This window comes from Somniosus microcephalus, chromosome 31, assembly GCF_052327205.1.
Source record: "Somniosus microcephalus isolate GS21.2 chromosome 31, FLI_Smic_1.0, whole genome shotgun sequence".
Taxonomy (NCBI): domain Eukaryota; kingdom Metazoa; phylum Chordata; class Chondrichthyes; order Squaliformes; family Somniosidae; genus Somniosus; species Somniosus microcephalus.
In genome coordinates this window covers 7,889,584-7,902,278 of record NC_141017.1, presented here as the reverse complement: position 1 = coordinate 7,902,278, position 12,695 = coordinate 7,889,584, and the positions used below count along the sequence as shown (strand labels likewise).

Sequence of the window (12,695 nt, the reverse complement as noted above, 5' to 3'; positions counted from 1 at the left end):
CACAGCCTTCTATAGTAGAGAATTCCACAGGTTCACCACCCTCTTGAGTGAAGAAATTTCTCCTAAATGTCCTACCCCGTATCCTGAGACTGTGACCCCTCGTTCTAGACCCTCCAGCCAGGGGAAACATCCTCCCTGCATCCAGTCTGTCTAGTCCTGTCAGAATGTTATACGTTTCAATGAGATCCCCTCTCATTCTTCTAAACTCTAGTGAATACAGGCCTAGTCGACCCAATCTCTCCTCATACGACAGTCCTGCCATCCCAGGAATCAGTCTGGTGAACCTTCGCTGCACTCCCTCTATGGTAAGTATATCCTTTCTTAGGTAAGGAGACCAAAACTGCACACAGTACTCCAGGTGTGGTCTCACCAAGGCCCTGTATAACTGTAGTGAGACATCCTTGCTCCTGTACTCAAATCCTCTTGCAATGAAGGCCAACATACCATTTGCCTTCCTAACTGCTTGCTGCACCTGCATGTTTGCTTTCAGTGACTGGTGTACAAGGACACCCAGGTCCCTTTGTACATCAACATTTCCCAATCTATCACCATTTAAATAATACTCTGCTTTTCTGTTTTTCCTACCGAAGTGGATAACTTCACATTTATCCACGTTATACTGCATCTGCCATCTATTTGCCCACTCACTCAACTTGTCTAAATCGCCTTGAAGCCTCTTTGCATCCTCCTCACAACTCCCACTCCCACCTAGTTTCGTGTCGTCAGCAAACTTGTAAATATTACATTTGGTTCCCTCATCCAAATCATTGATATATATTGTGAATAGCTGGGGCCCAAGCACTGATCCTTGCGGTACCCCACTAGTCACCGCCTGCCACCCCTGAAAAGACCCATTTATTCCTACTCTGTTTCCTGTCTGTTAACCAATTTTCAATCCATGCCAGTATATTACCCCCAATCCCATGAACTTTAATTTTGCACACTAACCTCTTTGTGGGAGGACTTTATCAAAGGCCTTCTGAAAATCCAAATACACCACATCCACTGGTTCTCCCTTATCTATTCTACCAGTTACATCCTCAAAAAACTCCAGCAGGTTTGTCAAACACGATTTCCCTTTCATAAATCCATGTTGACTTTGTCTAATCCCGTTGATATTTTCAAAGTCCTGTTATCACATCCTTTATAATAGACTAGCATTTTTCCTACTACTGATGTTGGGCTAACCGGTCTGTAGTTCCCTGTTTACTCTCTCCCTCCTTTTTTAAATAGTGGGGTTACATTTGCCACCCTCCAATCTGCAGGAACTGTTCCATAATCTATAGAATTTTGGAAGATGTCAACCAATGCATCCACTATTTCCATGGTTACCTCTTTTAATACTCTGGGATGCAGATTGTCAGGCCCTGGAGATTTATCGGCTTTCATCCCATTAATTTCTCCAGCACTATGTTTTTACTAATACTAATTTCCTTTAATTCCTCCTTCTCACTCAACCCTTGGTCCCTTCTGTCTTCACTGGGACACAAAGTATTTGTTTAATTGCTCTGCCATTTCCTTGTCCCCCATTATAAAGTCTCCCGTTTCTGACTGTAAGGGACTTACATTTGTTTTCACTAATCTTTTCCTTTTTACATACTTGTAGAAGCTTTTACAGTTCGCTTTTATGTTCCTTGCAAGTTTACTCTCATACTCTATTTTTCCCCTCTTAATCAATCTTTTCCCCCTCTTAAATCAATGGTGGGGAACGGTGAGGGGACGGGGAGCGGCGGGGGGACGGGGAGCGGCGGGGGGACGGGGAACGGCGGGGGGGACGGGGAACGGCGGGGGGGACGGGGAACGGCGGGGGGGACGGGGAACGGCGGGGGGAGGGGAACGGCGGGGGGACGGGGAACGGCGGGGGGGACGGGGAACGGCGGGGGGGACGGGGAACGGCGGGGGGGACGGGGAACGGCGGGGGGACGGGGAACGGTGGGGGGATGGGGAACGGCGGGGGGACGGGGAACGGCGGGGGGACGGGGAACGGTGAGGGGACGGGGAACGGCGGGGGGACGGGGAACGGCGGGGGGACTGGGAACGGTGAGGGGACGGGGAACGGCGAGGGGACGGGGAACGGCGGGGGGACGGGGAATGGGGAGGGGACGGGGAACGGCGAGGGGACGGGGAACGGCGGGGGGACGGGGAACGGGGGGGGACGGGGAACGGGGGGGACGGGGAACGGCGGGGGGACGGGGAACGGCGGGTGGACGGGGAACGGCGGGGGGACGGGGAACGGCGGGGGGACGGGGAACGGTGAGGCATAGAAACATAGGAGCAGGAGTGGCTGTTCGGCCCTTCGAACCTGCTCCGCCATTCAATAGGATCATGGCTGATCCTCCATCTCAATACCATATTCCCGCTCTCTGCCCATATCCCTTGATGCCTTTTGTGTCTAGAAATCTATCGATCTCCTTCTTAAATATATTCAGTGACTTGGCCCCCACAGCCTTCTATAGTAGAGAATTCCACAGGTTCACCACCCTCTTGAGTGAAGAAATTTCTCCTCATCTCAGTCCTAAATGTCCTACCCCGTATCCTGAGACTGTGACCCCTCGTTCTAGACCCTCCAGCCAGGGGAAACATCCTCCCTGCATCCAGTCTGTCTAGTCCTGTCAGAATGTTATACGTTTCAATGAGATCCCCTCTCATTCTTCTAAACTCTAGTGAATACAGGCCTAGTCGACCCAATCTCTCCTCATACGACAGTCCTGCCATCCCAGGAATCAGTCTGGTGAACCTTCGCTGCACTCCCTCTATGGTAAGTATATCCTTTCTTAGGTAAGGAGACCAAAACTGCACACAGTACTCCAGGTGTGGTCTCACCAAGGCCCTGTATAACTGTAGTGAGACATCCTTGCTCCTGTACTCAAATCCTCTTGCAATGAAGGCCAACATACCATTTGCCTTCCTAACTGCTTGCTGCACCTGCATGTTTGCTTTCAGTGACTGGTGTACAAGGACACCCAGGTCCCTTTGTACATCAACATTTCCCAATCTATCACCATTTAAATAATACTCTGCTTTTCTGTTTTTCCTACCGAAGTGGATAACTTCACATTTATCCACGTTATACTGCATCTGCCATCTATTTGCCCACTCACTCAACTTGTCTAAATCGCCTTGAAGCCTCTTTGCATCCTCCTCACAACTCCCACTCCCACCTAGTTTCGTGTCGTCAGCAAACTTGTAAATATTACATTTGGTTCCCTCATCCAAATCATTGATATATATTGTGAATAGCTGGGGCCCAAGCACTGATCCTTGCGGTACCCCACTAGTCACCGCCTGCCACCCCTGAAAAGACCCATTTATTCCTACTCTGTTTCCTGTCTGTTAACCAATTTTCAATCCATGCCAGTATATTACCCCCAATCCCATGAACTTTAATTTTGCACACTAACCTCTTTGTGGGAGGACTTTATCAAAGGCCTTCTGAAAATCCAAATACGCCACATCCACTGGTTCTCCCTTATCTATTCTACCAGTTACATCCTCAAAAAACTCCAGCAGGTTTGTCAAACACGATTTCCCTTTCATAAATCCATGTTGACTTTGTCTAATCCCGTTGATATTTTCAAAGTCCTGTTATCACATCCTTTATAATAGACTAGCATTTTTCCTACTACTGATGTTGGGCTAACCGGTCTGTAGTTCCCTGTTTACTCTCTCCCTCCTTTTTTAAATAGTGGGGTTACATTTGCCACCCTCCAATCTGCAGGAACTGTTCCATAATCTATAGAATTTTGGAAGATGTCAACCAATGCATCCACTATTTCCATGGTTACCTCTTTTAATACTCTGGGATGCAGATTGTCAGGCCCTGGAGATTTATCGGCTTTCATCCCATTAATTTCTCCAGCACTATGTTTTTACTAATACTAATTTCCTTTAATTCCTCCTTCTCACTCAACCCTTGGTCCCTTCTGTCTTCACTGGGACACAAAGTATTTGTTTAATTGCTCTGCCATTTCCTTGTCCCCCATTATAAAGTCTCCCGTTTCTGACTGTAAGGGACTTACATTTGTTTTCACTAATCTTTTCCTTTTTACATACTTGTAGAAGCTTTTACAGTTCGCTTTTATGTTCCTTGCAAGTTTACTCTCATACTCTATTTTTCCCCTCTTAATCAATCTTTTCCCCCTCTTAAATCAATGGTGGGGAACGGTGAGGGGACGGGGAGCGGCGGGGGGACGGGGAGCGGCGGGGGGACGGGGAACGGCGGGGGGGACGGGGAACGGCGGGGGGGACGGGGAACGGCGGGGGGGACGGGGAACGGCGGGGGGGACGGGGAACGGCGGGGGGGACGGGGAACGGCGGGGGGACGGGGAACGGCGGGGGGGACGGGGAACGGCGGGGGGGACGGGGAACGGCGGGGGGACGGGGAACGGCGGGGGGACGGGGAACGGCGGGGGGACGGGGAACGGCGGGGGGACGGGGAACGGCGGGGGGACGGGGAACGGCGGGGGCACGGGGAACGGCGGGGGCACGGGGAACGGCGGGGGCACGGGGAACGGCGGGGGCACGGGGAACGGGGAACGGCGGGGGCACGGGGAATGGCGGGGGCACGGGGAACGGCGGGGGCACGGGGAGGGCACGGGGAACGGCGGGGGCACGGGGAACGGCGAGGGCACGGGGAACGGCGAGGGCACGGGGAACGGCGGGGGGGTGGGGAACGGCGAACGGCGGGGAATGGTGGGGGGACGGGGAACGCCGGGGGCACGGGGAACGGCGGGGGCACGGGGAACGGCGGGGGCACGGGGAACGGCGGGGGCACGGGGAACGGCGGGGGGGGTGGGGAACGGCGAACGGCGGGGGTGCGGGGAATGGTGGGGGGACGGCGAACAGCGGGGGGACGGGGAATCGCGAGACGGGGAACGGCGAACGGCGGGGGGACGGGGAATGGTGGGGGGATGGCGAACGGCGGGGGGACGGGGAACGGCGAGACAGGGAACGGCGGGGGGATGGGGAACGGCGAGATGGGGAACGATGGGGGGGACGGGGAACGGCGGGGAACGGTGAGGTCCGTGGCCAGGAAGTTCCTTCTAATAGTAAAGGCACTTTTAACAAGCAAAATTCTCCAATAGATTTAAGCCGTGTATTTGAGCAGACACTGAGGAGCACACACAGGCACCCAGGATGTCTCTCTGCCACATTCGACCAGTGTTATAAACTCTCTTAACAAAGATCCTGAAAGGCACTTAAGTTGTTTGAGGAGTGGGCAGGGTCGCACAAGAACAGATCCCAACAGAGCTCGAGAGACAGATCCCAGCACAGGGACATGTCCCAACAGAGCTAGAGAGACAGATCCCAGCACAGGGACATGTCCCAACAGAGCTAGAGAGACAGATCCCAGCACAGGGACATGTCCCAACAGAGCTAGAGAGACAGATCCCAGCACAGGGACATGTCCCAACAGAGTCATACAGCACAGAAAGAGGCCCTTCGGCCCATCGCGTCCACACCGGCCATCAAGCCCTGTCTAATCTAATCCCATTTTCCAGCATTTGGTCCGTAGCCTTGTATGCTATGGCATTTCAAGTGCTCATCCAAATGCTTCTTGAATGTTGTGAGGGTTCCTGCCTCTACCACCCTTTCAGGCAGTGAGTTCCAGATTCCAACCACCCTCTGGGTGAAAAAGTTCTTCTTCAAATCCCCTCTAAACCTCCTGCCCCTTACCTTGAATCTATGCCCCCTTGTTATTGACCCCTCTACTAAGGGAAAAAGTTCCTTTCTATCTACCCTATCTATGCCCCTCATAATTTTGTACACCTCAATCAGGTCCCCCCTCAGCCTTCTCTGCTCCAAGGGAAACAACCCCAGCCTGTCCAGTCTTTCTTCACAGCTGAAGCGCTCCAGCCCAGGTAACATCCTGGTGAATCTCCTCTGCACCCTCTCCAAAGCAATCACATCCTTCCTATAGTGTGGCGACCAGAACTGCACACAGTATTCCAGCTGTGGCCTACCCAGCGTTTTGTACAGCTCCATCATAACCTCCCTGCTCTTATATTCTATGCCTCGGCTAATGAAGGCAAGTATCCCATATGCCTTTTTAACCACCTTATCCACCTGTTCTGCTGCCTTAAGGAACTATGTACATGCACACCAAGGTCCCTCTGATCCTCTGTCTTTCCTAGGGTCTTACCACTCATTGTGTATTCCCTTGCCTTGTTAGTCCCTCCAAAATGCATCACCTCACACTTTTCAGGGTTAAATTCCATTAGCCACTGTTCCGCCCATCTGACCAACCCATCTATATCGTCCTGCAGACTGAGGCTACCCTCCTCGCTATTTACCACCCCACCAATTTTCGTGTCATCTGCGAACTTACTGATCATACCTTTTACATTCACATCCAAATCATTAATGTAGACCACAAACAACAAGGGACCCAGCACCGATCCCTGCGGTACAGAGCTACAGAGACAGATCCCAGCACAGCGACATGTCCCAACAGAGCTAGAGAGACAGATCCCAGCACAGGGACATGTCCCAACAGAGCTACAGAGACAGATCCCAGCACAGGGATTGGTCCCAACATTGTCCCAGAGAGACAGATCCCAGCATAGCCACAGAGATTTATACCAACAGAGTGGCAGGGACAAATCCCAGAATGGATCCAGACACTAGACCGAGACACTGCTCCCAGCACAGACCCGGACTCCGCTCCCAGCACAGACCCGGACTCCGCTCCCAGCACAGACCAGGACTCCGCTCCCAGCACAGACCAGGACTCCGCTCCCAGCACAGACCCGGACTCCGCTCCCAGCACAGACCCGGACTCCGCTCCCAGCACAGACCCGGACTCCGCTCCCAGCACAGACCCGGACTCCGCTCCCAGCACAGACCGGGACTCCGCTCCCAGCACAGACCGGGACTCCGCTCCCAGCACAGACCCGGACTCCGCTCCCAGCACAGACCCGGACTCCGCTCCCAGCACAGACCCGGACTCCGCTCCCAGCACAGACCCGGACTCCGCTCCCAGCACAGACCCGGACACTGGCCCCAGCACAGACCCGGACACTGCTCCCAGCACAGACCCGGACACTGGCCCCAGCACAGGCCCGGACACTGCTCCCAGCACAGACCCGGACTCCGCTCCCAGCACAGACCCGGACTCCGCTCCCAGCACAGACCCGGACTCCGCTCCCAGCACAGACCCGGACTCCGCTCCCAGCACAGACCTGGACTCTGCTCCCAGCACACACCCGGACACTGGCCCCAGCACAGGCCCGGACACTGCTCCAAGCAGACACACAGACACTGTTCCCAGCACAGTCCCGGACACTGGCCCCTGCACAGACCCGGACACTGCTCCCAGCACAGACCCGGACTCCGCTCCCAGCACAGACCCGGACTCCGCTCCCAGCACAGACCCGGACACTGGCCCCAGCACAGACCCGGACACTGCTCCCAGCACAGGCCCGGACACTGCTCCCAGCACAGACCCGGACTCCGCTCCCAGCACAGACCCGGACTCCGCTCCCAGCACAGACCCGGACTCCGCTCCCAGCACAGACCTGGACTCCGCTCCCAGAACACACCCGGACTCTGCTCCCAGCACACACCCGGACACTGCTCCAAGCAGACACACAGACACTGTTCCCAGCACAGTCCCGGACACTGGCCCCAGCACAGACCCGGACACTGGCCCCAGCACAGACCCGGACTCTGCTCCCAGCACAGACCCGGACTCTGCTCCCAGCATAGACCCGGACTCTGCTCCCAGCATAGACCCGGACACTGTCCCCAGTGACCGATCCCAGCACAGACCCAGACACTGTCCCCAGTGACCGATCCCAGCACAGACCCAGACACTGTCCCCAGTGACCGATCCCAGCACAGACCCAGACACTGTCCCCAGTGACCGATCCCAGCACAGTCACGCACAGCTCCCAGCACAGACCCAGACACTGTCCCCAGTGACCGATCCCAGCACAGTCACGCACAGAGCCGGTGCGGGCTGGGACAGACACCGCTGCCGTTACCTGGCCAAGCTGCCGCTCCAGCGCCGCCGTTCACCTGAGTGACAGGTAAAGGGACCCGGGCTCAGTGTCTCCGCCGCCTCGCCGCTCATTGACCAATCACACGTCGGCTGCACCGCTCCCTAGTTTGCATAGAGCATCCATTGGTCGGAGGTTTGATTGACAGCTCAATTATCCAATAAGAAAACAGAAGGCGGAGCAAACAGTTACCAACCCGGAGTTTACCCAAAGCGAGCCCGAACTCGCAAGACAAAAATATACTGCAGATGTTGGAAATCTGCAATAAAAAAACCCAGGAAATGCAGGAGAAACTCAGCAGGTCAGGCAGCATCCGTGGAGAGAGAGGCAGAGTCAAGGTTTCAGGTCATGACCTTGCGTTAGAACTGGAAAAAAGCTGGAGATGGAACAGGTTTTTAAGCAAGTGCAGGGGCTGGGAAAGGGGGGAGGGGAGGAAAGAAGAAAAGGGAAGGTCTGTGATAGGATGGAAGGCAGGAGAGATTAAGAGACATTCAAGGCAAAAAAGAGATGGTAATGGGACAGGTTCAGAAACAAGGATGGCTCTAGATGAAGCGTAAATTGCACTGGCAGAAAGAAAGACAGCGGCCATGTGGAGAGAAGAGAAAAAGACAGACAATTAGTGTGGATGAAATATATATATATGATAGGGGCCGAGGTCATGATCCGAACTCTCAGTAACTGGGACAGGGAGAGCCCGGCATTGACCGGGAGGGGAGAGCCCGGCACTGACTGGGAGAGAGAGGAGAGCCCGGCACTGACTGGGAGAGGGAGAGGAGAGCCCGGCACTGAGAGGGAGAGGGAGAGGAGAGCCCGGCACTGACCGAGAGAGGAGAGCCCGGCATTGATCGGGAGAGGGAGAGGAGAGCCCGGCACTGACCGGGAGAGGAGAGAGGAGAGCCTGGCACTGACTGGGAGAGAGAGAGGAGAGCCCGGCACTGACCGAGAGAGGAGAGAGGAGAGCCTGGCACTGACTGGGAGAGAGAGAGGAGAGCCCGGCACTGACTGGGAGAGGGAGAGGAGAGCCCGGCACTGACCGAGAGAGGAGAGCCCGGCATTGATCGGGAGAGGGAGAGGAGAGCCCGGCACTGACCGGGAGAGGGAGAGGAGAGCCCGGCACTGACTGGGAGATGGAGAGGAGAGCCCGGCATTGATCGGGAGAGGGAGAGAAGAGCCCGGCACTGACTGGGAGAGGAGAGAGGAGAGCCCGGCACTGACCGGGAGAGGAGAGAGGAGAGCCCGGCACTGACCGAGAGAGGAGAGCCCGGCACTGACCGAGAGAGGAGAGCCCGGCACTGACCGAGAGAGGAGAGCCCGGCATTGATCGGGAGAGGGAGAGAAGAGCCCGGCACTGACCGGGAGAGAGAGAGGAGAGCCCGGCACTGACCGAGAGAGAGAGGAGAGCCCGGCACTGACTGGGAGAGGGAGAGGAGAGCCCGGCACTGACCGAGAGAGAGAGGAGAGCCCGGCACTGACCGGGAGAGGAGAGAGGAGAGCCCGGCACTGACCGGGAGAGAGAGAGGAGAGCCCGGCACTGACCGAGAGAGAGAGGAGAGCCCGGCACTGACTGGGAGAGGGAGAGGAGAGCCCGGCACTGACCGAGAGAGAGAGGAGAGCCCGGCACTGACCGGGAGAGGGAGAGGAGAGCCCGGCACTGACCGGGAGAGGAGAGCCCGGCACTGACCGGGAGATAGAGGAGAGCCCGGCACTGACCGGGAGATAGAGGAGAGCCCGGCACTGACCGAGAGAGAGAGAGGAGAGTCCGGCACTGACCGGGAGAGAGAGAGGAGAGCCCGGCACTGACCGGGAGATAGAGGAGAGCCCGGCACTGACCGAGAGAGAGAGAGGAGAGCCCGGCACTGACTGGGAGAGGGAGAGAGAGAGCCCGGCACTGACTGGGAGAGAGAGAGAGAGAGCCCAGCACTGACCGGGAGAGGAGAGAGGAGAGCCCGGCACTGACTGGGAGAGGGAGAGAGAGGGCCCGGCACTGACTGGGAGAGGGAGAGAGAGAGCCCGGCACTGACCGGGAGAGGAGAGAGAGAGCCCGGCACTGACTGGGAGAGGGAGAGGAGAGCCCGGCACTGACTGGGAGAGGGAGAGGAGAGCCCGGCACTGACCGGGAGAGGGAGAGCCCGGCACTGACTGGGAGAGGAGAGCCTGGCACTGACTGGGAGAGGGAGAGGAGAGCCCGGCACTGACCGGGAGAGGGGGAGCCTGGCACTGACCGGGAGAGGAGAGCCTGGCACTGACTGGGAGAGGGAGAGGAGAGCCCGGCACTGACCGGGAGAGGGAGAGGAGAGCCCGGCACTGACCGGGAGAGGGAGAGGAGAGCCCGGCACTGACCGGGAGAGAGAGAGGAGGGCCCGGCACTGACTGGGAGAGAGAGAGGAGAGCCTGGCACTGACTGGGAGAGGGAGAGCCCGGCACTGACTGGGAGAGGGAGAGGAGAGCCCGGCACTGACTGGGAGAGGGAGAGGAGAGCCCGGCACTGACCGGGAGAGAGAGAGGAGAGCCCGGCACTGACCGGGAGAGAGAGAGGAGAGCCCGGCACTGACTGGGAGAGAGAGAGGAGAGCCCGGCACTGACCGGGAGAGAGAGAGGAGAGCCCGGCACTGACCGGGAGAGAGAGAGGAGAGCCCGGCACTGACTGGGAGAGGGAGAGGAGAGCCCGCCACTGACTGGGAGAGAGAGAGGAGAGCCCGGCACTGACTGGGAGAGAGAGAGGAGAGCCTGGCACTGACTGGGAGAGAGAGAGGAGAGCCCGGCACTGACTGGGAGATGGAGAGAGAGAGCCTGGCACTGACCGGGAGATGGAGAGAGGAGAGCCCGGCACTGACCGGGAGATAGAGAGGAGAGCCTGGCACTGACCAGGAGATAGAGAGGAGAGCCTGGCACTGACTGGGAGAGAGAGAGGAGAGCCGGCACTGACCGGGAGAGAGAGAGAGAGCCCGGCACTGACCGAGAGAGAGAGAGAGAGAGCCGGCACAGACCGAGAGAGCGAGAGAGAGCCCGGCACTGACCGAGAGAGAGAGAGAGAGCCGGCACTGACCGGGAGAGAGAGAGGAGAGCCCGGCACTGACCGGGAGAGGACAGCCCGGCACAGACCAGGAGAGGGAGCGAGAGAGCCCGGCACTGTCCGGGAAGGGTCTGCGCACTACTTGTTGCCAGCCCGTTTCGCTGGACCACCTCGACTGGAAAGCCAAGCCTGGCTCTCGACAGCCTCCCCCGCAATTCTCGAGTCTCTGCTGGATGACTGGGCGGTTGCCCGAGGTCGACGCCCGAGTCTCTGGCCTTGACCTCCAATCCACTGATCTCCAGGAACGAATCCCCGGGAGGTGATGCAGAGTTGCAGGTAGGTTCGAACTTGCCTTGACGCCAATGTTGTGTCCGTGTATAATAAGACACAGACTGCAGGAGAACGGTACAACAGGTGTTTACTCAACATGGCTCACACGGGAACTGATCTGTACAGATTACTACTCAGTGCTATATATAGGTGTGGTCACTGCCGGTACTGCAGTATACATGAGCTGTAAAAGATAGTTCCCCCCTTAAAGGTATATACATTACAGGCAGCCATTTTTGTTGCCTGCCAGCACCTGCCCCCGTTGCTGTCCCTGGCCCCCGTGAAACCCCCCGCGGGGTGCCGGCTGCTCTCTGTGAGCCTGGCACTCCTCTTGAGTGCCGGGCTCGTTTGCCGGCACTCCCGATCCCTGGTGGCCCAGCTGGGTGCCGTGACGTGCTGCGCCAGGCCCCTCCCCTTTAATAAGGGGAGGAAGGCCTGCAGTACCGCGGCACGACATGCCACAGCACCGCGCCCCAAGAGGGATGCAGGGCGCTTCCAGTAGCGCCCCTCCTCCCTCTCGGGGCACTACCTTGGAAAATCGGCCACGGGGGGACGTTAACTTTTTCGGGGCGCTAAAATTGGTAGAAGGATTAGAGGGGAGTTGTGGAGAATTTTTCACCCAGCACGGTGGCATAGTGGTTAGCACTGTTGCCTCACAGCGCCAGGGACCCGGGTTCGAATCCGGCCTCGGGCGACTGTCTGTGTGGAGTTTGCACATTCTCCCCGTGTTTGCGTGGGTTTTCTCCGGGTGCTCCGGTTTCCTCCCACAGTCCAAAGATGTGCGGGTTAGGTTGATTGGCCATGATAAATTGACCCTTAGTGTTACGGGGATTAAATACGTGGGGTTACGGGGATAGGGCGGGATATGTGTTGGTGTAGGGGTTACGGGGATCGGGTGGGATATGTGTCGGTGCAGGGCTCGATGGGCCGAAATGGCCTCTATCTGCACTGTGGGGTTTCTGTGATTCTGTGATTCTGTGACCGAGAGAGGGAGAGGAGAGCCCGGCACTGACCGGGAGAGAGAGAGAGAGCCCGGCAATGACCGAGAGAGAGAGAGCCCGGCACTGACCGGGAGAGAGAGAGCCCGGCACTGACCGGGAGAGAGAGAGCACGGCACTGACCGGGAGAGAGAGAGAGAGAGCCCGGCACTGACCGGGAGAGAGAGAGAGAGAGAGCCCGGCACTGACCGGGAGAGAGAGAGAGAGAGCCCGGCACTGACCGGGAGAGAGAGGAGAGCCCGGCACTGACCGGGAGAGAGAGAGGAGAGCCCGGCACTGACTGGGAGAGAGAGAGCCCGGCACTGACCGGGAGAGAGAGAGCCCGACACTGACCGGGAGAGAGAGAGAGCCCGG

The 12,695-nt window shown here is 57.4% G+C and overlaps 1 protein-coding gene across 3 annotated transcripts in view; it reads right to left on the bottom strand.

Moving 5' to 3' along the window:
- cyp4f3 (cytochrome P450, family 4, subfamily F, polypeptide 3) overlaps window positions 1-8,062 on the bottom strand; it is a 95,080-nt gene extending 87,018 nt beyond the window's left edge. For all 3 annotated transcript variants that reach the window (XM_085971508.1, XM_085971510.1, XM_085971509.1), the window contains exon 1: window positions 7,986-8,062. The gene's annotated coding sequence lies outside the window, so the exon portion shown is untranslated. The remainder of the gene's footprint in view (window positions 1-7,985) is intronic.
- Between the last annotated feature and the right edge of the window lie 4,633 nt (window positions 8,063-12,695).